Source organism: Typopeltis vanoorti, chromosome 4 (genome assembly GCF_054136105.1).
Source record: "Typopeltis vanoorti isolate ZY-2024b chromosome 4, IOZ_Tvanoo_1.0, whole genome shotgun sequence".
NCBI lineage: Eukaryota > Metazoa > Arthropoda > Arachnida > Uropygi > Thelyphonidae > Typopeltis > Typopeltis vanoorti.
The window spans coordinates 86112311-86137409 of NC_143552.1; the positions used below are offsets into that span (position 1 = coordinate 86112311).

Here is a 25099-nt window from a genome sequence, read left to right on the forward strand (position 1 = left end):
TTAAATTAGAACTCGGAGAGCTCGTGTAGATATTGACGTATCTTGTTGTCCAGGGGATACAGACATGGCATTTGCACTGTTTATTTTTTCCCAGCCATTCCTAAATGGATCATCTACAGTAAGATCTAAGCGTTGTTGCCATTCCATTCTGGTTGCTTGATAGGCTGAAAGGTACACATTGCGATGGACTTTCATGTAATTAGTATCAGTTACGACAACAACATTATAGTCTGTGATAAAAGTATGTTTCACAATAGGTGCATCAGGGCTGAGAGCAATACTAAGAGATGAGCCATGTGGTATTGACTGGAAAGAGGACTCTCCTGTATGTGAAACTATGGATCCTGCTGGTAAACCAAAATATGCTAAGGGGGCCAGCTTCAAAGACTAGATTTTCTTTTCCCACAGTAACTTTAACAGTGCCTTCCAATATTAGAACAAAGTAGTCAGCTGGCTTTCCAGCATGGTAAATTGATATATCTGGCGAAGTAAAGTCATCTTTTGATCGACATTTCACGGAGAAAAAAATGTTCTATGCCATAAGTTTCCTCAGTACTATTTCTGAGATATATATTTTTTTAAATGGTTCAACACTAGTAGAAAGGTATTGGAATGTTGCTAAAGCCAGCTTAGGAGAAATAAAATTCTTTCCCTGATGGCCACCACCTACTTTAGCAAAATCAGAAAAATCTTGCTTTACTTGAGCCTCTTTTCTTCTTTGTTTGCGGTGATTATCAGTCTCATCAATAATTTCTGACTGAAGAATTTCTTCGAGGACATCTTCCAACGTAAGAACACCAATTATTTCATAAAAGGGGTCACCATCACCTTCATTGTTTATATGCCGGACAAAGGCCATATGAGAATGACCTTTCTTAAATTCATTCAGCATTACATTGAGAGTTTCATCTTCAAACACATAGGTGGTAGGATGATTATAGAACTCACATAACGTCCATAATGGAGAATTGTCATCTGAATCTACAAATGCCAAATCCTTAGTGTGTAATAGAACAACTATGTTGTTGCGATCACCATCATGAACAGGAATTCTAGTATAGCCTTGTTTCATTATTTCTGACATTGTTTCAAAATTCAGTACAGCATCAAAAGGAACCATAAATACATCATCTATTTTTGTCATAACATCAGTAACAGTTTTCTTTAATTCAAGGGCACCTGAAATAATGTTAACCTCTTCATTTTCTAACTTGTTGTAATCTTTGGTAAGGTGAATAAATTCCATCAACCTATCTCTTCACCTAATAGAAAATCCAAAATCTTACTGATTGGATAAGAGAGGGGAAATGTAAGCAGCATAAAAAATTTTGTGATCCAAACAATCCTTGCACCTATAGCCAGACCATGACAAGAGCATATAGCCTGTGGTATTATTTCTCCAAAGAAAACAATACTCATTGTAGACACAACTATAGCTATTACTCTTGATGTCAAATCATCCATCAGGATTGTTAATGTACTGTTTACTGACACATTACCAAGTAAAAGAACAAAGTAAATAATTTCCTCTTTTGCATAAAGGATATTATTCAAGCATATTTTTTTTCATTTTCATGTTTCATTACCACAATATTCAATAACTCTTAATTCTGTTTTGTCTAGTGCCATAAGACCTAGGGTCTTGATGGCACTAGTTAAGTCCACTGAAAAGTCCTGATAAAAGAAGCAACACAAGAATTATACAAATTTGTAACCAAAGAGGTAACAAAGCCCCTTCAGCAAGAATGCAATTCCAAGGCTCATCCCCCTGGTGCACCCACTGAGTAAATTTTCCATTCTGCGATGTCTGTCTCACACATATATAATATTCACCATTTGGGGTTTTAGGAAAAGTCAAAGAAATTTTCACAGTATTAGGTGAAAGGAATTCAAAAGACTGTAAATGATGTATAATTCTTGTTGGCAAGTCATCACAAACTACTTCCCTTTTTTGTGCTATAGTTGTAAACACAAGTGTGGTAAGAGAAGAAAAGTTTTCACCAAAGAGCTGCAAGGTTATCTTCACACCAGCTCGAATTTCAGTTATCCCATTTGCAGATGTATATACTCTGTATTATCCTTCACCATGAATTCCAAAAACATTAGCTCCTATAATGTCTTCCAGTCTCCCATCTACGACTTTGGAAGATAAACTCAGCAGAACATTTTTAAAGTATGTGGATCCTATCTGACAATTTCATCAGAACCAATATAACCAGTTTGATTTTCTCTGTAAAAACATACAAACAAGGCGTTGGATGACTTCAGGTTAAAAAAAAAATATATATATATATATATATACATACTTGCATAATATAATTATAGTAATTTGATTTCAGTATTTTTTTTTCCGACACTTGACAACGTTTATTATTAACCAGCCTGTCAAAATTTGGACTCAAAGATTGTGAGCATACGACCTTCATTATGGCAGAGAGGCTGACGTCGGTTAATCTTGATCTGTGGGCTGTTTTTGTTACCTTTCATACATGAGAATAATTCTTCACATAAATAGGTGCTTCCAAAATAACAGAATATTTGCTGCAAACCTTTTTTATTTCCGGATATTTTTGACCTAAATAACTATTTTTGGTACACCAACTTCTTGGTATTTCGCTTTTAGAATTGAATCATTTTGGAAATCAATAAGTTCAATTTGAATACAAATAGTAGCTTTTTTTTTTAAATTAAAGGAAAAAGGATCTGTAAAAAGCAAAAAAACTTGCTTCTTTAAATCGCCTATCAAATTCTTTTATCTTTTCTAGTTTGGGACAGTATTGAGAAAAGGTAAAACTTTGATTCTTATTGTTCAACACATAGGAAAGTAATTTAGAATATTCTCTTTTAAATGATTTTGAAACAAAACTAACTTGCATCTAAAAACTTGTCAGTGCATCATACATGTGTTATTAACTGATCTTTCCCCTGAAGTTTGACATTTAAATCATTCAAATGTCCTGTAATATCAACTAAGAATGCTTAGATCTTGTACCCATGCCTGATCATTAAGAAATGCAACATCGTGATTTTTCATTTCTAGGAACAATTTGATCTCCTCTAAAAGTGAAAAAAAAAAAAAAAAAAGCTTTTTAGAACCTTATGACAAGATAACCAACGAATCTCTGTGTAATAATGTAGCCCTTCAAATTCACTCTCCAAGTCTTTTAGAAATTGTGCAAACTGGTGGTGATTGAGGCCTCTGGATCGGATGAAGTTCACAACTTTGCAAGTCTTGATACAAAACTTTATTTTTGTCTGTCATTGCTGGAGCACCATCAATTGTCCCTGCTACGAGCCTGTTCAGAGGAAGTTGGTATTTTTCCAAAATGCCCACACGCCGTCAAAAATATCTTCCCCTGTAGTGGTTCCATGAATGGGAATCATTTCCAAGAACTCTTCAGTAATATTCATATTGTCGCAGGCCCATAGAAACAAAGCAACTTGAGCCATGTCATGAATGGATAGATGGATGATGATGATGGATAAAAAATATCAGCTAACGCCTTTTTATTCCCGTATACGAGAGTAGGCGAGGCCATTTAGCCCTATCTAACTTTTGGAGACTGAGTGGGCAGTTCAATCTCTACTGGTACCCAATCAGAGAGATGGCCCAAGGCTATCACTAATTAAGCGGTACGCAGTGAAGAGAGACGGCTCAAATGTGCCGCCATCTCGTGGTCCCTAACCCTAGCACAATATATTTAATGTCTGAAATAATGTGGGTTCTGCGGTCGATTTTCTTGAGTTTACAGGACGAAAAACCCGAGTTTCTGTGAGGAAAAACCTGCTTGCCCGTGCCAGAGATCGACTAACTCGGGAACCGGTCGAAAAAAGGCTTAGAAAAATTTCCTCTAGTCGCCGACAAGACTCGAAACCAAGTCTTCCTTCGTGCGGCCAAGCGCGGTGGTGTACAAACGCCACATCCACTGAGATGATGGTTAAAGATTTGAAATTCTCTATTTTTCATATTCGGAGGACATGTTGCAAGAGTTGACAAAATAGGTCTGAGGAATACTTGGATGCTGGAGAACACACTGACAACTGAAGATAGGGAGGTTATTATCACTCTTTATAAGACTATAATTCCGCAATATGTTGACTACTGTGCATAGATTTGGTCACCTGCATTTCTTGGGGATCGGAAGGTGGTGGTGAGGATTCAGAGACGAGTATCCAAGCTGGTGACAGGTCTGTGGAATGTTCCCTATGAGAATAGATTGAGGGTGTGTGTGGGCTGCAGAGTTTACCTAACAGGCAGAGAGTATATATAATAGAAGTTATAAAGTTACTAAATGGATAAGATGGACACAAACGAAATTTTTCAATACATGGGGGGGGAATAGACAGAAAATAAGGGGTAATACTTGGAAGTTGTATGAGTGTGGTTAATAAGGGAGGGGGTGCAGACTAGGTTCTTTACTTGGAGATTGGCAAATGAGTGGAATGGATTACAACACGTCGTTGTGAGCATCAACTGTGAATAGATTTAAGATGTATGATAGGTATTGCATTAATGGGTAGGTTAGGTATCGCGATGAATCTTTTGACCCCATGGAGTACTGAATAATAATGTGGATTTAATCCGGTAATTCAAGAAAATCGTCCAAAAAATTCAGAGTATATCATTCAATAATATATAGCAGGGGTTGCCAACTACGCGCCCTTTTGGAGCCAAAATAATTCCGTTAAGACTAAAGAGCCGCAACCTTTGATCGATGCGATGGTACGGGAGTAAGTGAGTGTGTGTGTGTGTGTGTGTGTGTGTGTGTGTGTGTGTGTGTGTGCATGGCGAGGTTGTAACGGGCTTGTAAGAACTACTTTGACTAATTACACATCTAAATTTAAGGAGCTTACTAAGAAAATGGATACAAGGAAGTCCTATACTAGTAAATAAGTAACTAAAATTATTCTGAGTGTTCAAAATAAACTTCATATAATGTGTTTCGAATTAAACTTTTTTTTATTGCAGTAATTTTTATTAACCCTGTTTTTCTATCTCCTCTGGTTTTTTTTTTTTTTTTTTTTTTTTTTTTTTTTTTTTTTTTGTTCCTCTTTTTTTGCTATCTCGTCTCCTCTTTTTGTTTATTTTTCCCTATTAGATCGTGAAGAGCCGCATGCGGCTCGCGAGCCACGTTGTGGCCATCCCCTGATTTATAATGTTAGAAATCATGATAGGTAGTAATTGTCCACTGTACTCTCCTTCCTAGGTGACTATTAAAATCGGTGATAATCATGCACCAGCTATTTCTAAAATAAATTTAAGGAGCTTACTAAGATTGTAGACTAAGGTTGGAGCTTGGCTTCACCACTAGTCCAAGAAAATTAGGATTAAATGTCCCTAATTTCTTCCCAACAGTTAACGAAAAAGTTTGGACGCAATGACCTCGATTCCTCCCTTGGAGGAATAAAATGAGTTACCGGATTTATTTCTTTAGGAGGCCATGGTAAGTACTTCACTAAAGTTAATAAGCTAGAGAGTTTATGCATCAAGCCAGACTTACTTTTCTCATCAGATGCAAGTACAATGAATTTATGAGTATAAATTAAAGATGTCAAGAAATTATATTCTTGGTTTAATCCTTTACCTATATTAAGAATTTATGACTAAATTTTAAAGCAAATTCGCAATTTTCATTCTTAATATATATATATATATATAATAACTTATTTTAAATGAATCATATCCTATCCTAATTTATGCATAAACTACCTTATTTATGCATAAACTACCTTATTTATGTTAAGGGATATTACATCCCATATTGTTTCATGCCGAATATAGAAACTATATAAAGTTCGCGAGTCCAAGCTTAAGCAAATACCTGGATAGTGCAACAACTGACCCATATGGTAGTGCAACACTGAGGCAACTCATAGTAAGGGTGGAGCAAGTTCCGATCACTATTCTTGGTATTTACTCATAATGTAAAACCCGGCTTCTAGGAGCTATATTACTGTTCTACATTATGAAAGAAGGTCACTACCCAGACCGGTTTCAACCTTATGGAATAAGTAAAGCCATCTCTAAAAATTCGGACGATCCCTAGGCCACTCAAAAGTGGGCGAATGACTGTCCATCTCAGCGTTGGCTCCAATCAGTGATGGCCTTCCACCTACCACCACCACCTACCGAGCAGAACCGCTCATATTACAGAGAAAAGCATTCACCAACAAAGTCCCTCACTGGGTCATACCGGAACACACTTTCTCCGGAGACTCAAATTGCTCCCTTAAGGCAAAAACATTAAGAGAGCGTACTCATATTAGCAATAGCCGAGCCTCAGTTACTTCACTGGTTGCAGCATTGTCAGACCAGTTTCAACCTTTATTGAGATCTCATCAGTGAGTAGGCAGACCTAGTAATACCAAGTTTGTAGCGAACAGAACTTACATACCCTACTATGAGAATTGCCAAGAAGGTGTCCTAATAAATTATTAATTATATGAAGAGCCAAAGGCTTCAATTCGGTGACATGAACTTATTTAAGTTCATCTTGTTTCATAGCCGAATAAGATGGGATGTAATATCCCTTAACTTAAGTTCATGTTGTTTCATAGCCAAATAAGATGGGATGTAATATCCCTTAACTTAAATAAGTTCATGTCGCCGATTTGAAGCCTTTGGCTCTTCATATAATTAATAATTTATTAGGACACCTTCTTGGCAATTCTCAAAGTAGGGTATATAAGTTCTGTTCGCTACAAGCTTGGTATTACTAGGTCTACCTACTCACTGATGAGACTTCAATAAAGGTCGAAACCGGTCTGGGTAGTGACCTCTCATAATGTAGAACAGCATACAGCTCCTAGGAGCTGGGTTTCACATTATGAGTAAATACCAAGAATAGTGATCGGAGCTCGCTCCACTCTTACTATGAGTTGTCTCAGTGTTGCACTATCCAGGTATTTGTTTACGCTTGGGCTTGCCGAACTTTATATAATTTCTTATTCGGCTATGAAACAATATGAGATGTAATATCCCTTAACTTAAATAAGTTCATGTCGCCGAATTGAAGCATAAACTACCTTTTACGTGTAGGCATTCGGAACCGAAATCCTATGGAATAGGTTGGTTACTCCTTATTCCTGGAGGTGTCCTATGCTGTTGGAGCGTTATGTTCTTAAGGCCGGTTTGTCCTGCTTGCGGCAAGAAAAACTCCTGCAGTCCATGCCTAAGACCAACTAACTTGGCTCTGTCTAAAAAAGTTCCTAAGCTCCTCACGTCAGCGACGGAAATCGAACCCAGGCATATGGTTGCCAAGCGTATAGCCAGTCGACTAACCGCGCCGACAAATGAATCATAACAATGATTAAATGAACCCACTTCCCAACAGTCATATTTAATCGACTTCCAGAGATCTTGAAATATGCAGGAAAAAATATGTTATTGAAAAGCTTTCATTTTTCGTTAATCCTTTCAACATCCACAAAGCCAGAAGGTATTCTACCAAACGTAGAAAAACAACTAGAAAGACTGTAAGACCGGCAGGTCTAATCACCAGACAGCTGCCATATTACTAAGAACAACATTGCTGGAAATATTTTTGAAACGGAATTTACGTTACCCCACAAATTACGTTACAACGGTACCATCATAGTAATAAAGGCAGGACAAAGGTAACAGCAGTAATTTTGGATGCTGAAGAACACAAAAATAAATCAAATAACATATCATCTAATAATATTTATTGCATGATGCAAGCAAGATTTTATTGAAGAGCATGCTAAATAGGATTGAGGCCAATGCTGAGTCAGAGATGCCCGAGGAAGTAGGTTTTAGGAAAAGTAAGGGTACCAGAGATAAGATCCTTTATCTTATACAGATCATAGAAAAAATACAAAGAATTTAGACTCCCTTTGGTAATGTGTTTCTTAGAGTACTCTAAAGCTTTTCACTGTGTTCAGTACGTGAAAGGTGTGGTAAGTAATAATGAAAAGAATGGGTTTTTCTTCAACACAGGTTGACAGCTAACTTGTAACGGAGCAAGGAGTCAGAGTAAGAACAGGTGTGGGTAAATAAATTATCAAAATAAAATTTTCCAACCTGATTGGCTTCAGGTTGGAAAGGGATTTAGGCAAGGATGTTTACTTTTTTCTTCTTACTTGTTTAGTAGACAGAAAGTTAAAATACTTTGGCACATTGAAGAGATGGAAGGTGGACTTCTCAGAACAGTAATAGAGTAAAGTTCCTGGAAAGAGTAAGGAGTAGACCATCAGTGAGATGGATTGATGGTGTGTGTAACCTGACTGATTTTCAGAGTTGAAACCTTCAGAAAACCACACAAAAGGACTTCATGGTGTGGCACATCACCCAGCATCAGTGCCCAAAGGAAAACACACACACACACACACACACACACACACACACACACTGTGCCCAGTGATGTAATCAAAACCTCCACCAGCTGGCTTGAAATTGAAAAAAAAAAAAAAAAAAAAAAAAACGTCTCACTTTATCCATTAATTGGGGTAAATGAGGCATCTTCAGACCTCAAAAAGATAAAAAAAAAATATATAATAAAATAGGGATGTCTATAAAACCTATTCTAGTAGCTAGAGATTCGCCCTACAATCTCTAAATATTTCATTGCTAGTTTCAGCACGTAGGAAAAATAAATAACAATTGACATTTCATTGCAAAAATAATAAGGAACTAGTGAGAGAAGCACTGGTTCCTTATTATTTTTGAAGCTTAGTTGTTAGTATCTGTCTGCCAATGTACCTAAAGCATTTTTACACCTGCCGTAAAATATTTTACCACGAGTACGATACCACTTTTTTTTTCAAACATTCCGTTAAAACTTTCAGTTTCAAGAAAATTGCTATGAATAAAACTGTCTTGCAATCAGGGCCTCCCTATTCATTGGGCTATAGCCCAGGGGCGCCATTGATCCAAGAGCACTTAAGAATATTGTTGAGAATCTTAAGAATTATAATATTGTTGAATTCAATAAAAATGTGCACTGTCGATATATTTTAAAGTATTTTTTTTTTTGCAATGAAAGTTATTTAATTATTGCTCAATCCAATGTGATCAAGACGCCAAATTGTTTTAGCCCAGGATGCTCAAACTTGTTAAGATGGCCCTACTTGCAATGCTTCATTATTTCTAGCCAATTATCTTATGGAGTCAGAGAAAAGTTAGTCAATCTTGATAACTGCATCAGTAATGTAGTTATGGCAAACTATGTGAATGTCATATTCATCAGTGTTAAAATTCAAAGTAACTAGAATTCACAACCTTCATCCTTGCATACATACATCTCATCTTTGAAGTTGAAACCAATAGTAATCTTCCATTTCCTGGTATATTCCTAGAAATTGCCTTAGATTTCTTGCAACAACCTTGCTGCAAGCAAAACTTCACTCATTCATGGTTTGAATTGTGGTAAAAGGTGTCTACAAAGGAAAATACACACATCACCGTTTCAGCAATAAAGAGAACTTCAATATAATGTACAAATAAAAGTCTTTTGGCTCTTTATCTCAGTAAGTACAAATCAAATTTAAACTGTGCAATCATTTGTAAGATCTGGCATATTTCCCTTTAATTTTACCATTAGTTTCTTCTTTTCTTCCAGCGCACTACTTCTGTTCCCATGCCTGAGAATCAATCACCAATCTTGTTGCAAGAAAAGCTTATTCATTTGTAATATATGTATACTTTTTCACATTGCAATGTAATATAATATTCTCTCTCTCTCCCTTAATGAGACTTTAACTCCAGGAAAAAACAAAATCAGTTAACGCCTTTTTATTCCCGTATAAAGGAGTAAGCGAGGGCGTTTTAACCCTATCTAACTTTTGGAAACTAAGTGGGCAGTTGAATCTCCACTGCTAACCAATAAGAGATAGCTGGTTCAAAGCTATCACTAATGAAGCAGCTCACATTGAAGATACGGCTCAACAAGTGCCGCCATCTCGTGGTCCTTAACAATATTTTTGATGTCTGAAATGAAGTGTGGTTTACTTAACGAAAAACCCGCTCAGCTGTGCCAGAGATCGACTAACTCGGGAACCAGTAGAAAAAAAAGGCTTAATAAAAGTTCCTCTACTCGGCTACCAGACTCGAACTCAAAGTCTATGAAATCAAATTTAAACTATGGCGGTTTAGTACTGAGAAGAGCAAACACTACTTCCACTGAGCTATATATCGCATTATCAAAGTATAATGCAACTGAGTTTTGGAGTAGAATTATGTAAACAAATGCGTCTTCAGATCTTTATCTGTGAATCAAAAACAAAAATCAGCAAACACCTTTTATTCCCTTATAGATAATGGTCAAGGCTGGTTTAGCCCTATCTAACTTTTTTTTGGAGACAGTGAGAAGTTTAATTCTCACTGATAGCCAATCAGAGATAGCTGATCCAGATTATCACTAATTTAAGCACACGCAGTGAAGAGGCGGCCAACAAGTGCTGCCATCTTGTGCACCCTAACGTCGATAATGTGTTTTAATGTCTGAAATAGTCTGTGTTCTACGCTGAATTTTATTGAGTTTACGGGGTCAGAAAACTCGAGTTTCCTTGAGAAAAAACTTGCTTGCCCATGCCAGAGACAAACTCCAGAATTGGTTGAAAAAAAGGTATAACAAAAGTTCATCTAGTTAGCGACTAGAATCGAATTCACAACGCTCTTTCTTCGGGTGGTCTAGCGTTGAGGAGTGCAAATACACCACTTCAGCTAAGCAAAAAATACGATATGTTATATTCAGACAGTAACGATTAGGGAAAGGAGTAGCTATAGTCTTTCATATTAAATATTAGGATAATCTTGTTGAATGGCAGGTAATATCAAGTACAGCTATGTGAGCAAATATCAGAATGAGTAATTGAAAATGTGAATTATTTGTACCTATGGTCCCCGGAAGTTTCTACCAAAGAAAAAGTGGAGGAATTTTTTGAGGCAGTAGAGAAATCAGCTGATGTAATGAAACAGGGGAAAGTTGGTCCTAGCTGGAGAACTAAACAGCATAGTAGGAAATGATTACCAGATACAGAAACGTCTTGGGAAATTTTGGAGAAAAGAGCAAAGCTAATAAATATCTACTGAATTTCTGCTGATAACACCATATTCCAATATAAAAATGTGCAACAAATTCACATGGAGAAAAGAAAAGTCTAGGACTTTGTGATTGTTTATAGCAACTTTTTTTTTTTTTTGCCACTGGTTCAGATATAAGAGTATACAGAGGATTTGAAACTGAAAGTGGTCATTTAGTTTGGAGAAAAAAGAGAATTGAATTTCTTATCAAAAGAAGTGTTTAAGAAGTTTTAAGATGAATCAAAGTTGATCAGAGGTGAGCTACAGACCCAAATTCACAAATATTATTCAAGAAAAAGTGAAATAGTTTGTAAACAAGAACCAAAACTTGGAGATGAGATTCATTGGCAAACCCTGAAGAAAGCATTAATTAATTCAGGCAGAAATCTTGCGAGATTGTCTGCTATGATAAAAAAAAAATCACAATTCGCTAGTGGAATCAGGAAGTTAAAGAATCATTAAAGAAAGTGAGTCAGTTTGTGCAATGCAGAGGAAAATGTAGAAAAGTGAAGCACTGTGTAAAATAAAAGTCATGGGAAGGCTTGGGTAAGAACATTAAAAATAATAATATCAGGAAGGTGATAAAATATTCTCGACACTATTGAAAAAAAAAAAAAACTTAGAGATGGAGGAACTACTGTGAAAGGAATTAGAGATAATGAAGGTGACAAGAAACTGAAGATATATTCTAAATGTTTGCAGTAATTACTTTGAAAGACTGCTAATTAAACAAGCAATGACAGCATGGTGATAGAAAACACTCAACAGGAATGCCATCTGCAATATATATCTGTACTTGAAGTAGAAAATTTCATCAAAAACCTGAAATGTGGAAAGCAAAGTGGAGTAGATGGAATTCGACTAGAAATGCTGAAAAATGATTGTAAAAGTTTTACAACTCCAACTGCTGTCCAAAAGCGGCTCCATAGCATAATTCAGAAAGTCTGGGCAGAGGTTCGAATTCCGGATGAGTGGAGTAGAGCTCTCATAGCACCCATCTATTAAAAAGGGAAATAAAACCAAATGTGAGAATTACTCAGTGTTCCTAGTAAGATTTATGTAAGTACACTTTGCCAAGAACAATTGTTGAAGGAAAGACTAGAAAAGAACAAACTTGATTCAGGACAGATAGAGATTGTGGCAAGTAGATTTTCACTTTCTCAGACAAATAGTTGAGAAATCACATCTTTATTTAAATTTTGTATATTTGGAAATGCCATATGACAAGGTGCCAAGAAAAAAGTTGTTTAAAATGCTGCGGTTATATTATGTAAATAGAACATTATATTGATCAATACATAGTCTATATCTAAGCATTTTATAATGGAAAATTATCCTCCTTACTTGAAATACACTGGTATCCAAAAGCTAAGGACGAACTACATTTTTACGTGTATATGAAAAGATTTTCATTACTATGGCAAAATGTAGACATAAATATATTACCGGTATACTAATAAATTATATTATACAAAAAATGTGTTATAAATTTCGTACAAATTAAATGACATTACATTATTGGTAAAAGTTATAAAATAAATTTCTATTAAGTATGTAGTGAAGGAATTATTGCACAGTGCTTACAGAAAACTGGTGACATTTCAGTATGAAATATGTTAACGCGAACTGCGATGTAGCTCTTACAACATCGTTTCATGCATAGCACCAAGCGATTGAGGCATTCTTGAGGTTGAAGCAAACTGGCCTACTCGTCCTTTGCAGCAAGGATATGGCCTTGTTTGCTGGAGGAGAATTTCCAGTAGCATTACGTCCCAAACATTTTCTATGGGATTGAGATCTGGGGAGTGTGTGCTGGCCACTCGAATCGATTAATATCCTCTGTCTCCAGAAGTACCATTATCTATTTAACCGGTCTGGTTGGCTTAGTGGTTAGCATATCCACTCTCCAGCCAAAATTGACCATATTGAATTAAGAATATGGAACCATTTAAAAAACCTCTCATAGAATAAATAGACAGAATTGTATCTCCTGGTGAATATCGCATAATGTGGGTTATCTGCACAGCGCTTCCAAAACTGTGGGCTGCGGCCCTCTTGGGAGGACAATAGGTTTTGTTGAGGGGGGCGTGAAATAATGAAAACAAATTTAAAATCTTTTAAGAATAAGTAGATTCTTTTTTATCCTAAAAGAAACTTATTTAATTTTTATTATTTAGTATTTCTCTTTTGTTATTTTTTATATTTTAATGGAAAAAATCACACATTGGTGCGGGTTCACAAATTTTGCTTCCTGCGTATTTCTGCGCTTAAAGACTATTAGAAATATATGCTAATTCATATAAGTTTCATTTCAAAGCAGAATAAGAATTGCAGTTTCAAATATTGCATTTGGTTTTTGCAATATTCGCTGTGTATGTTTTGTATATTGAATATAAATATAATAATATGTCTGTAAATACGATTTATTTTTTCGAGGGGAGCCATGATATATTTTAGTTCTGGTCTACACCATCTAGTGAAAATTTTGACATATCCTAAAATGCTTCCTTCTAAATACAAAAATAATTCTGACTGAACAATAAAATTTCCACAATACAATATCAAAGCATTTGGATCTCATATTGCTGGTTTTCAAATCCATGTTTCTTTCTAACGTTCCATAAACGGTATTTTAATTCATTAATTATAAAATCAAATTTCTGTTCATATTGCTGACGGGGGGGGCACTGAAAAAAAAAACCTGTTCTGTTAAATTAAGGAGATAAAAATCCCTTATTATTTTACAGCCAGTATGCGAAACTCTGAGATCGAAAACTACGATCTAAGAGTTTCATGCGGAATAACTATCGGCAAATCCAATCGTAAGTGAACACCTGGTAGTACAACACCAAGGCAACTCGAAGCAAAGGTGGAGCAAGCTCCCTCACTATCCTTGATATTTTCTCCTAATGTAAAACACAGCTCCTAGGAGATGTAATACTGCCTTACATTATGAGGAGAGGTCACTACCAAGACCGGTTTCAACCTTTTTTGAGGTCTCATCAGTGAGTAGGTAGACCTGGATAATGAATGATATCAAAGTTTAAGTGAATAGAACTTACAAACCTTCACTATACGAATGCCAGAAAGGTGTGCCTATATATTATAACTAAGATAAAAAGCCAAACGGTTATTTTTTCTGGCGAAGTTAATTAAATTAAGGGGATAATAATCCCTTATTATTTTAGTCAGTATTCGAAACTCTGAGATCGAAAACTACGATATAAGAGTTTCATGCCGAAGAACTATCGTCGAATCCAAGCGTAAGTGAACACCTAGGTACAACACCAAGGCAATTCGAAGCAAAGGTGGAGCAAGCTCCCGCACTACCCTTGATATTTTCTCATAATGTAAAACACAGTTCCTAGGAGATGTAATACTGCCTTACATTATGAGGAGAGGGTCTACCCACACCGGTTTCAACCTTTTTTGAGGTCTGGGTAGTGATATGTAATAATTAAGCATTACATTACATTAGCGCCTCTGTAGCGCAATTGGAAGAACGACGGTACATTTTGCGCCCTTCGATTGGAATAGGCCTAAGTTCGATTCTCGTCGCGCGACGGCAGGAATTTTTATCTGGTCGATTTCAATCGATAGTGAGTTAGCCGATCTCATATGGAGGTAGCAGGGTTTTTTCTCCCGGAAACTCGGGTTTTTCATCCCGCATACATACAAATCGGCCCTTCAGAACACACGCAATTTACAGACAAAAATTACTAGTTGTGGTGGTGTTGGAGGTGGGCGGTAGATGGCGTTGATTCGTAGTAGAGGTAAGGTGTAGAGACAGTTGAAGATGAGTCTTCGGACTCCTTGGAGGTATCAGGAATAATAATAATAATAATAATAATAATAATTACAATTACATTAATCCTTACATTATGTAATATTGCCTTACATAATGTAAGGCAGTATTACATCTTAGTTGGTGGCGAGGCTAGCTGGTGAAGAGACGTACTGTCGGAGAGCTCCTGAAAGATTTGTGATTTTTGTTGATTTATTAAATATTTTGTTAGATTTAATCGTGTAATTTTAGTATATTATATTTAGTATAGCATATCGTAGTTTTATTAGTGTAGTTAGTGTGCTAAAGTGTTTAATAACATAATCTATGTCGGGAAGTCGCCGATAGAGGGATTCGTAGTGTGTAGTGTTCGTGAAAGCTTTTGATAAGGTAAGCGTTATTTTCAGTTATCGTTGATAAATTTACTTTAATATTGTGTAGTTTTGTTTGCCTTGCGTATCTTAGTGCGTCTATTTGTGTGTTTTTGGTGTTTATAATTTATAATTTGATGAAATACGTTACTAGTAAGTATGGCACCAGTACGAAGGAAAATGGCGGCTAGTAATGATGGTTCGCCATCTTCTTAATCGTACCAACATGAACGGTAATGTAAAGGAGATGATTCAGTGTACTATCTGCGAAATGTACGCTTTGCAGAGTGCGGTCAGAGTGTGGTTAGATGATAATAAAGGAGTGAAAGTGTGTAGAAAATGTAGGGAGAATGAGGAATTGAAGTGTATTTCGGATCGTGAGTGTGATAATTGTGTCAAACTTCAGAATGAAGAAAATAGGGATATGACAAGAAACGGCGAGGTTGTACCAGAGAATTGTGAGAGTGTGAATGTAGAAAGTGTGAATGATAGTATTAATGGTTTTACAGAGAATAAAAAAGATGAGATAGATGCAATGAGTGAGATCGCGTTGTTGAATGGTGCGATGCAAAGGGCAAAACAGCAACTAGAGCCTATGAGCAAAAGTCGACTGATTGAACCAGCCAATAATAAAAAGCATGACAGGAAAAATAGGCGTATGAGTGTGAATTCATATGAACAAAATGAAGGATAGTGCTGTATGGAGACTCGTTAGTACGAGGTGTGTTGTACGATTTGACAAAATCGTACCAACCTGGTGCGACCATAAAGGATGTAACTGAGTCTATTAGAGAGCAAAAGGAAAGGATGAAAGAAATTATTGTTGTGGCAGGTACGAATGATTTGAAAGGAGATAAAATGGAAATGATAGAAGACCTGAATGAATTGTTTGAGGTAGCAAAAGAAAAGAGTGAGAGAGTTAGAATGATTAGTCTTTTGCCACGATATGACAGTGAAGTGTTTAAAAGGAGGGCCATAATTGCGAATGACTATGCATGGGTTATGTATGACGAGTGGTGTGGAATTTGTGGATGTGTGGAGTGAGTTTGATGGGCGAAAAGATCTATATAAGATGGATGGCTTGCATTTGAATGATTATGGTGTAAAGAGACTTGAGAAAGTGTTGCTGAATGCAGTGGATATGCAAATTCAGAGAAACTAGATTTATTAAGGGGGGTGGTTAGATATACAGTCCTTATGGAGGCAGTTGAATGTATGAATGAATATAATATGCCCGAGCGAATAAGGACAACAAATCAGAGTGGGATAGTTAATATAAGGCATCAAGGTAGGGTTGGGGGCTAATGGGGGTCTCAAATTCATGTACACTAATGCTAGGAGTATTAGGAACAAGAAGGAAGAGTTTTTGGCCATGGTTGGCATTTCCAGACCACAGGTTATTGGTATTAGTGAAACATGGCTGACTGTAGATGATATAGCTAGTGGGATTGAATACGATGGGTATAGTGTGTTCAGGAATGACAGGGAGAATAAAATGGGGGAGGAGTATTGTTCATGATAGCTGATGAGCTGCAGCCAAGGAGAATAGAAGTTGAATTGCAGGATAGAGAAAAAAGAGCACATTTGAGATTGTGGCTAGCAGAACTAAATATACAATTGGGTGCTGCTATAGACCAGGTGATGGAAAAGATGGTGGTGACAGTATGCACAAGCAAATAGAAGAAATGAGTGGAAGGAGGGTGATTATTATGGGAGATTTCAACTATGGTCGCATTGATTGGAGTAAGGAGAGGACACACGGGAGGAAGGAATTGGATTTTATGCGATTATTAAGGGATAACTATCTGCGACAGCATGTAATGGAAAATACTAGGTGTCAGAGAGTGCTTGACCTAATAATTACATCTGAGGATTTGGCTGTAACAAATATGACCACATTGCCACCAATCGGTGAGAGTAATCATAGGGTCTTAACTTGGGAGGTGGCTAAAAATGTAGAATTTTCAATTAAGACAGGGTACATGTGGAATTATCGGGCTGGAAAGTATGACAAGCTTAGGAGTTTGATTGGTTCAGTGCCATGGCATGTAAAACTGCACGGGCTAGATGTTGATAGTGCATCGGACGCGGTTAGGAAGTGTTTGCATGAGGCAGTGGCTGACTGTATACCTAGAGTCTGAATAATAAATCAAATAGGGATTACATGGATGAATAACACCATTAAGCTTGAGCTGCAAAAAAAGAAACAACTATGGAGGGAATTTAAGGAGAAAGGTGACCGGCAGGCACATGAACGGTATAAAGCGCAGGCCAGAAAGGTAACGAGTGTGGTAAGAAAAGCAAAAAAGGATTACGAAAGAACATTGGCCTTGCAAACTAAAGAGAATCCTAAACAGTTTTTTAGACATGTAGCAAGTAAAAGGAAAAATGTACATGGCAGAATGATTTTAAACAATGCCAATGGTAGGGAAGTAACTGAATCAGTTGATATAGTTGAGTTACTTAGTGAGCACTTTGCAAGTATATATCAACCAGGTGGTGACATTGCAGGAACGAATAAACCAGTAGATTATACGGGAATTGTGCTGAATGAAGTGGAGGTGAGTAGTCTATTGCATAACATCAATGTCAATACATCCGTGGGATTGGATGGTATACCAGCTCGTGTCGTACGAGAAGCAGCTAAAGAATTGTCAGTACCCTTGACCATTTTGTTTAATTTGAGTCTCGGGTCTGGGTTAGTCCCGAGGGGGTGGAAAGAGGGGAAAAGAGTTCCACTGCATAAAGGTGGTTCCAAGACCGCTGTTGTAAATTATCGACTGATTAGCATATCAGGAATCATTGTCATGGTCTTAGAGAAATTAGTCAAGAAAAGAATACAGGATTGGATAGATGAAAATGGGATATTGTATGGGGGACAACATGGTTTTGTGAAGGGTAGCTCATGCCTCAGCAACTTGCTCACGTTTTATAACAGTGACGGCTGAACTGGATAGGGGTAATGGGTTTACAGTGATACTACTGGACCTTGCTAAGGCGTTTGACAGGATACCACATGGAACCCTAATCAGTAAACTTGAGCAGATGGGGATAGATATAGGGTTGGTGAGATGGATAGGAGGGTGGTTGAAGGAGAGATAGCAGAGTGTGGTTTATTCAGGAATGGAGTCTAAAAGACGGCTTGTGACTAGTGGTGTGCTGCAGGGCTCTGTTCTTGGACCACTGCTTTTCAATTTGTTCATCAATGATATAGGAAAGGATTTGAGAGGAAGTTTCACTTGTTTGCTGATGATGCAAAGTTGGGCAGAGCAATTGTGAGTGCACAGGATGTCAAAATTTTACAGGATGATTTGGATAGTTTGGAGGACTGGGCTAGGAAAAATGGATGTCAATTTAATTTAATGTGGCAAAGTGTAAGGTTATGCACTTTGGGGTGAAAAGAATAGCAGCAGTATATCACATTGGTGGAACCGTACTCCAGGAGATTGATGACGCCAGGGATTTGGGAGTGTTGGTGGATATGGAATTGAAGTTTAGGGGACACATTGCAAAAGTGACTAAATCAGCTCATCAAATCACTTGGCTTCTGAAAAATACTTTAACATGCAGAGCCAAACAAGTTGTTGTTCCTCCATATCGAGCTTTCATAAGACCCCATCTTGACTACTGTGCCCAGATTTGGGCGCCAGGGTTTCTTCATCATGGGGAGGAAGTGAAGAGGATCCAGAGACGAGTGACCAAGATGATAGCAGGTCTGTGGAATGAACCTTATGAGAATAGCTTGAAGATTTGTGGGTTGCAGAGATTGGACGATAGGCGAAGGAGGGGGTGATATGATTGAAACATTCAAATTACTGAAGGGTATAAGATTGATCCAGAAGATATTTTTGAAAATATGACTGGTGGTGGGAGGACTAGGGGCCATGCATGGAAGCTGGGCAAGAGCGTGGTTGACAAGGGTGTTAGAGCTAGGTTTTTTACTTGGAGAGTGGTGAATGAGTGGAATAATCTTCCAGAGTCTGTTGTGGGTGCTACGACCGTGAATGAGTTCAAGGCAAGGTATGATAGATACTGTGTCAATGTCGAATAGTTGTGATGGACATGATGTTAGGGCCTCCCTCGATGAGTCTGTCGACTCCTTGGAGTTGCCCGGAACAATAATAATAATAATAATAATAATAATAATAATAAATAATAATCTCCTAGGAGCTGTGTTTTACATTATGAGAAAATATCAAGGATAGTGAGGGAGCTTGCTCCACCTTTGCTTCGAGTTCCCTTGGTGTTGTACTACTAGGTGTTCACTTACGCTTAGATTCGACGATAGTTTCTTCGGCATGAAACTCTTATATCGTAGTTTTCGATCTCAGAGTTTCGCATACTGACTGTAAAATAATAAGGGATTTTTATCCCCTTAATTTAATTAACTTCGCCAGAAAAAATAGCCGTTTGACTTTTTATCTTAGTTATAACCTGTTCTGTTGTAAGTATGGAATGCCCAACACATTACATAACCTGTTTCAAATTCGCACGGCAAAAGAGAAACTATAAAATGCATGTTCTACTGTTTCTAATCAGTAACAGCATATCCTCTCTCCACCCAAAAGGTTGCAGGTTCGAATCCCAAATGGATGTTTTTGATTGTCTGTAAAAATACTGGTGATAATTGTGGACAGTTGGTGGAGACGGAAAGTTGTAGAGTAGGTGACCACCCAAGTAATAATAATAATAAATGTGTTCTTCGTTTACACTACCACAGAACATTCGAACATGACGTTGAAGAACTTCATTGCAATATAGTTACACCAGTCATAGTCCCCTTTTACCAATAATTTTAGATCGGTGCGTTCATCAAGCCTAATGCCTCAGCACCACCATACAATCCCATGCAAGCACAATCTCGCGATGGTAAGCAGTACCACTTTCACGCCAGATCAAGAGTCGTCTAGAATCGGGGGAAAGACAAAAACGACTCTCATCTTTAAAGAGTACACTAGCCCATTGTTACCTTGTCCAATTTTTATGGATACAATATCACAGAAATTTGCTCTAAGATTAGCTGTGGATAATGGGATGCAGACTACACGCCTCATGGTGTATAGGCCTACTTGTCGAGACGTTTAACCAGTTTATTGAGATATCTGCGTGCCTGTGCTTGAAAGGAGCCGACTTGCAAGCTGGCCTGCTATGATGCGTTGATTACGTTTTGCTATTGTAATCTTTGTCTTCATGCTCTGTAGTAGAACGAGGATGACCTCTTAGCAAAAGTCTGGCACACAATCCATTGGCTTGACACTCTGCCTAGATTCTGGATGAGATGCTATGTGAGATTCCAAACTCTCTGGCAATAGCAGTAATTTTGCAGTCTTCAAGTTTTCAGATAATTCTTCCTCTCATGAAATCATCTACATAACGTATTGAACACATTAAAAAAATCCAAGTTTGCAACTTTATTCTTTCACGAAAAGTGTTTCCTTCAAACACAATTCGTTCAGTGCAGCCTTTAACCTTATTGAGTTTTACCACGTAATCCCCTTTGCGCGTGATTCACAAATTTAGATGTATACGTGTCTTCTACTCGAAATCGTCGTATACGTATACGACGTATATGTATACGTATTCGTATATGTATACGTATACGTATACAAACTGCAGCAAGCAGATTCGTGTGAATTTGCAGTTGTAATCTTCAGAAATAGTGTTCGTCCTTAAGTTTTGGACAACAATGTATCTGCGGAACTGCAGCACCCCCAATTTTCTCGATATATAAATATATTTACTAATTTATTTATATTTGCTTGTAATATTTAATTTTATTATCAACAATCCTGTACAATTCTCTTATTTAAAAAATAATAATAATAATAATAATCTATCTTGTAGCACTTAGGAGGGCGAAAAAACGCTAGCGGCACTGTGTTTTCCACAGTGTCATATTGCTACGCGCGCAAGCATATGTACGTCATAGTGAGATGTGAGCTATTGACGTAATGCGCCACTGTCCGTTGCGCAGTTCCACCGTTGTTTATATGCAGTTTGCTCCAGTACTAGTCTTCGTAGTGCTCACGTGTTTACTCCGTCTCTTTAAATATTTGGACATTGCAATTAAAAATATAACATTTGTTATAGTAATTTTGAATTATACCAAACTGTATAATTTTATCGATAATAAATATTTTTTCATGTTTAATTTTTTTTTTAAATGTTTATCATAATTTTGATATTTTATCCAAACTCGTATACATTGTACTTACAGTATGTATGTATATTTCGAAAGTTGCAGCACCCCGACGATTTCAAGCCACGAGCATGAGTCAAGCCATGAGTATCTAGAAGAAGAATCTCTATTAGAATATTTGATTTCCTTAACTAATTTTTGTTTGACTACGCCTCTGCATGGCTGCTAGGAGTGGCGGACCGCCACGGGCAGCACTTTGAACCTTTTCGAACTTTGCAGTTAATTCTAATATACAGTCTGGAGAACTCATTTCCAAATATTGTAATACTACTGCGAATTTTCCTCACAATTGCTGTAAGTGTTGCTAGTTGTGAGAGAATATTTTCTAAATAAAATTGATTAAGAATTACCTACATTACTATGAAAAAGACTTCGCCAATGTCATCGACGATTTTGCTAACAGAAAAGCAAGAAAAATAACATTTTAGAATGTTGAAATTTAAGTTTTACTTAAAAAATAAACATAGTGTTTTAATTTATTTCCCTATACGTCGTTTTGACTCTTTGCAGTATTTTTGGTGTGTATTGAGAGGGGCGGCAAATGCTCTAGCTACACCACTGTTGACATGGCAATAAACTGACGAATTCTATGTCATGTCATTTTGATACTGTGTAGTAGAACAGTATATGAACTGAAATATCTTAGAATTTATCCTTCATCGGAAAGAAGTTAAAGTATTACTCAGGTGATTTCTGGCAAAGACAATGTCACAGCATTTTTTGTGAAAACTGAATGTCTCATGAAACCTAAATGTCTCTACTTTAAAAGTGCTTCGGACATTTTGTCGTAATCTAGAGCAGCGGCAAGATACTTTGCACATTACAGAATGCAACTTCATTTTCCTAATACATCCCACCTTAATTCCTTGAGCCATTTGTTTTGGAAAGCATGCTTTAATTGTTTTTTTTTTCTCGATGACACAATAGAACTATTTTCTCCAGTGTTTTACTTCCTATTCTGTTACGTTTGCCTTCAGTTTTCCTCTGTTTCACAAAACACAAGTACATTTTGTATTTCCTTTCATCTCTTGTCCATATTGAAGGGTAAATATATATAAAATATCCATAACATTTCAATACGAAAGACAATGGAGTTAACAAAACAAAATGAAAATCTTTTTCTTCTTACGGTAAGCTATTTCAAGTTGTGCATTGTAAAAATTAGCTTATATATATATCAACAGTATATTACAACTGCATATACCTAATTAAGGGTTAAAGGGGCATAGGAAGAATTAGAAAATTAAAATTTTCTCTAGTTGGCAGTGAAACAAATGAAAACAGAAAAAAATCCGTTAACGCCTTTAAAACCCTATAGGAAGTAGGCGAGGCCGTTTTTGCCCTATTTAATTGTTGGGGAATGACAGGAAGTTCGATCTTCACTGGTAGCTAATCAGTGATGTCAGGCCTAAGAATAATACTGATTATAAACGGAATCTAATAAAGAAATGGCTGACAAGCGGCGCATCTCGTGATCCATAACCATACCTACCTACCCATCCTCCAGCATTACAGCATGTTGTGAGTCTTAGCCCCCTGTACAACTTCTCTCCACAATCTTCTATCTTAGACTAATCTTTCTCAGACTCATTTTCATAGTAGTAAACTCTTGGATTACATTATCAATCCATCTTAATCTCGGTCTTCCTTTTTTCCTTGTTGCATATATCTTCTCTCTCAGCATTCTTCTTCTTGGCATACAGAAGACTTCAGTTCTCTCTACATGACTAGCCATTGCAATCTTTCTGTTTTATGGACCTAACAATATCTTCTTCATTTAGTATCTGATTAATTTCTTTGTTGTGCCGTATTCTCCACACACTGTTTTCTTCAACAGATCCATACATTCTCCTTATAATTTTCCTTTCAAATTTCCTCAAACTGTCTTGATCTTTTTCACTAAGTGTTCACCTTTCGCTTCCATATGTAACAAACAGGTCTAATGAGCGTTTTATATATAAGTATTTGTGCTTATTAGCTTACTTTTAATCATGCTCATATTTGCATAGTATGTTTTATTACCAGCTTGCATACGTTCTTTAATTGCTATGGTTGATTGTGCCTCATTTTCAGCAATATCTCCTAGATACTTAAATTGGGTCGCTCCTTCGAAAATTTTCTGTCCAACTTGTGGATTCTGTGGTTTTCTTATTTCTGAAATTGACATCGCCATATATTTAATCTTATTTACATTGATCTCTAATTCCATATCAATAGCTTTTCTTTCCAGTTCATTATACACCATTTCTTAGTCCTTTACACAATGACTATATCATCGGCATTAGCACACAGTTGGCTTATTTTATTAAAAATTGTCCCTCTTTAACCTAATCTTTAATCGCATGATATTTAGCTATGATAAATAATGTTGTTGATAGTGCATGTCCTTGTTTTACACCTTTATTAAACTCGAAAGGTCATTAAATTTATTATCTATTTAAACTTTTGCTTTTCTATTTTTCATCGTCATCATTACTAATCTGATTAATTTTGGTGGTATCTCTAATTCTTTCATAGCCTTTTGTAGACAATCAAACGCTTGCGTAAAATCTCTAAATAACATATGTAGATGTATTGCGTGTTCAAAACAATTTTCCATCCACTGTCTGATAATGAAAAGTTGATCGATGGTACTTCTGTTTGATCTAAATCCACACTGATATTCTCCTACTTTCTTTTCGGTAATTTCTTTAAGTCTGTCATTTATTATGGATGTAATAATTTTATATACTACATTAAGTAACGTATTATCCTTGTAGTTACTAGTCAAATTTATCTCCTTTTTTATAAATAGGACAGATTATGCCAAATTTCCAGCCGTCTGGCATTTTTTCTTCAACCAGACTGTCCAAAATATATCCTGTAGCAACAAACATTAAATCGCCTCTGTGTTTCAGTAATTCTGCAAACATATTAGCTTCTGCAGTGCTTTCTTTCCCATTTTTTGGATTTTAGCCTCAATTTCACTAGTTGTCTGTGGTTTCGTAGGAATACCCTCTTCTACATCAATGTTTTTTCTTGTTTCTAACTAAATATTTTCCATATTTTCTTCTCTATTTAATAAATCCTTAAAATCTTCTGCCCATCTCTCAACTATAGGGTGTCCCAAAATTCATGCAAGATTTAAATTTAGCGCCATTTGTGCGGTAAAATGTTGCCAACGAGAAAAAAAAAAGACAGCGTGACAGCTGACAGTTCAGGGTAATTAAAAATGGAGCGCTACACGAAAGAACAACGCATTTTCATTGAGCAATATTTTAAAAATAATGAAGGCTTGGCAGCTACACTTCGCAATTTTCGTACAAAATATGGTCGGAATAGTGATTTAACTTCAACTGTGAAAAGATTAATTAAAAAATTCAAGGAAACTGGATCAATTAGTGATCTTATACACTCTGGCCGTCCTTCAACAAGCCGTTCAACAGAAAACATCGAAGCAGTTCGTGTGAGTGTTGCTGAGCGTCCAGGAACATCAATTCGGCACCGTGGTCTTGAATTGGGCATTTCAAGAAGCTCTCTACAGCGTATTATCACGAAAGATTTGCATCTTTATGCTTACAAAGTTCAATTGACTCAAAGAATTGAAGCCTACTGACCACACACAGCAAAGAGAGTTAGATGAATGGATTATGGAACAAGTGGATTCTTATTTTTTGAACAAAATCATCTTCAGCGATGAGGCTCATTTTCATCTTGATGGC

The 25099-nt window shown here is 36.6% G+C and overlaps 1 pseudogene; it reads right to left on the reverse strand.

The window, feature by feature from the left end:
* LOC150107474 (unextended protein pseudogene) lies at positions 1-23643 on the reverse strand (annotated as a pseudogene).
* Between the last annotated feature and the right edge of the window lie 1456 nt (positions 23644-25099).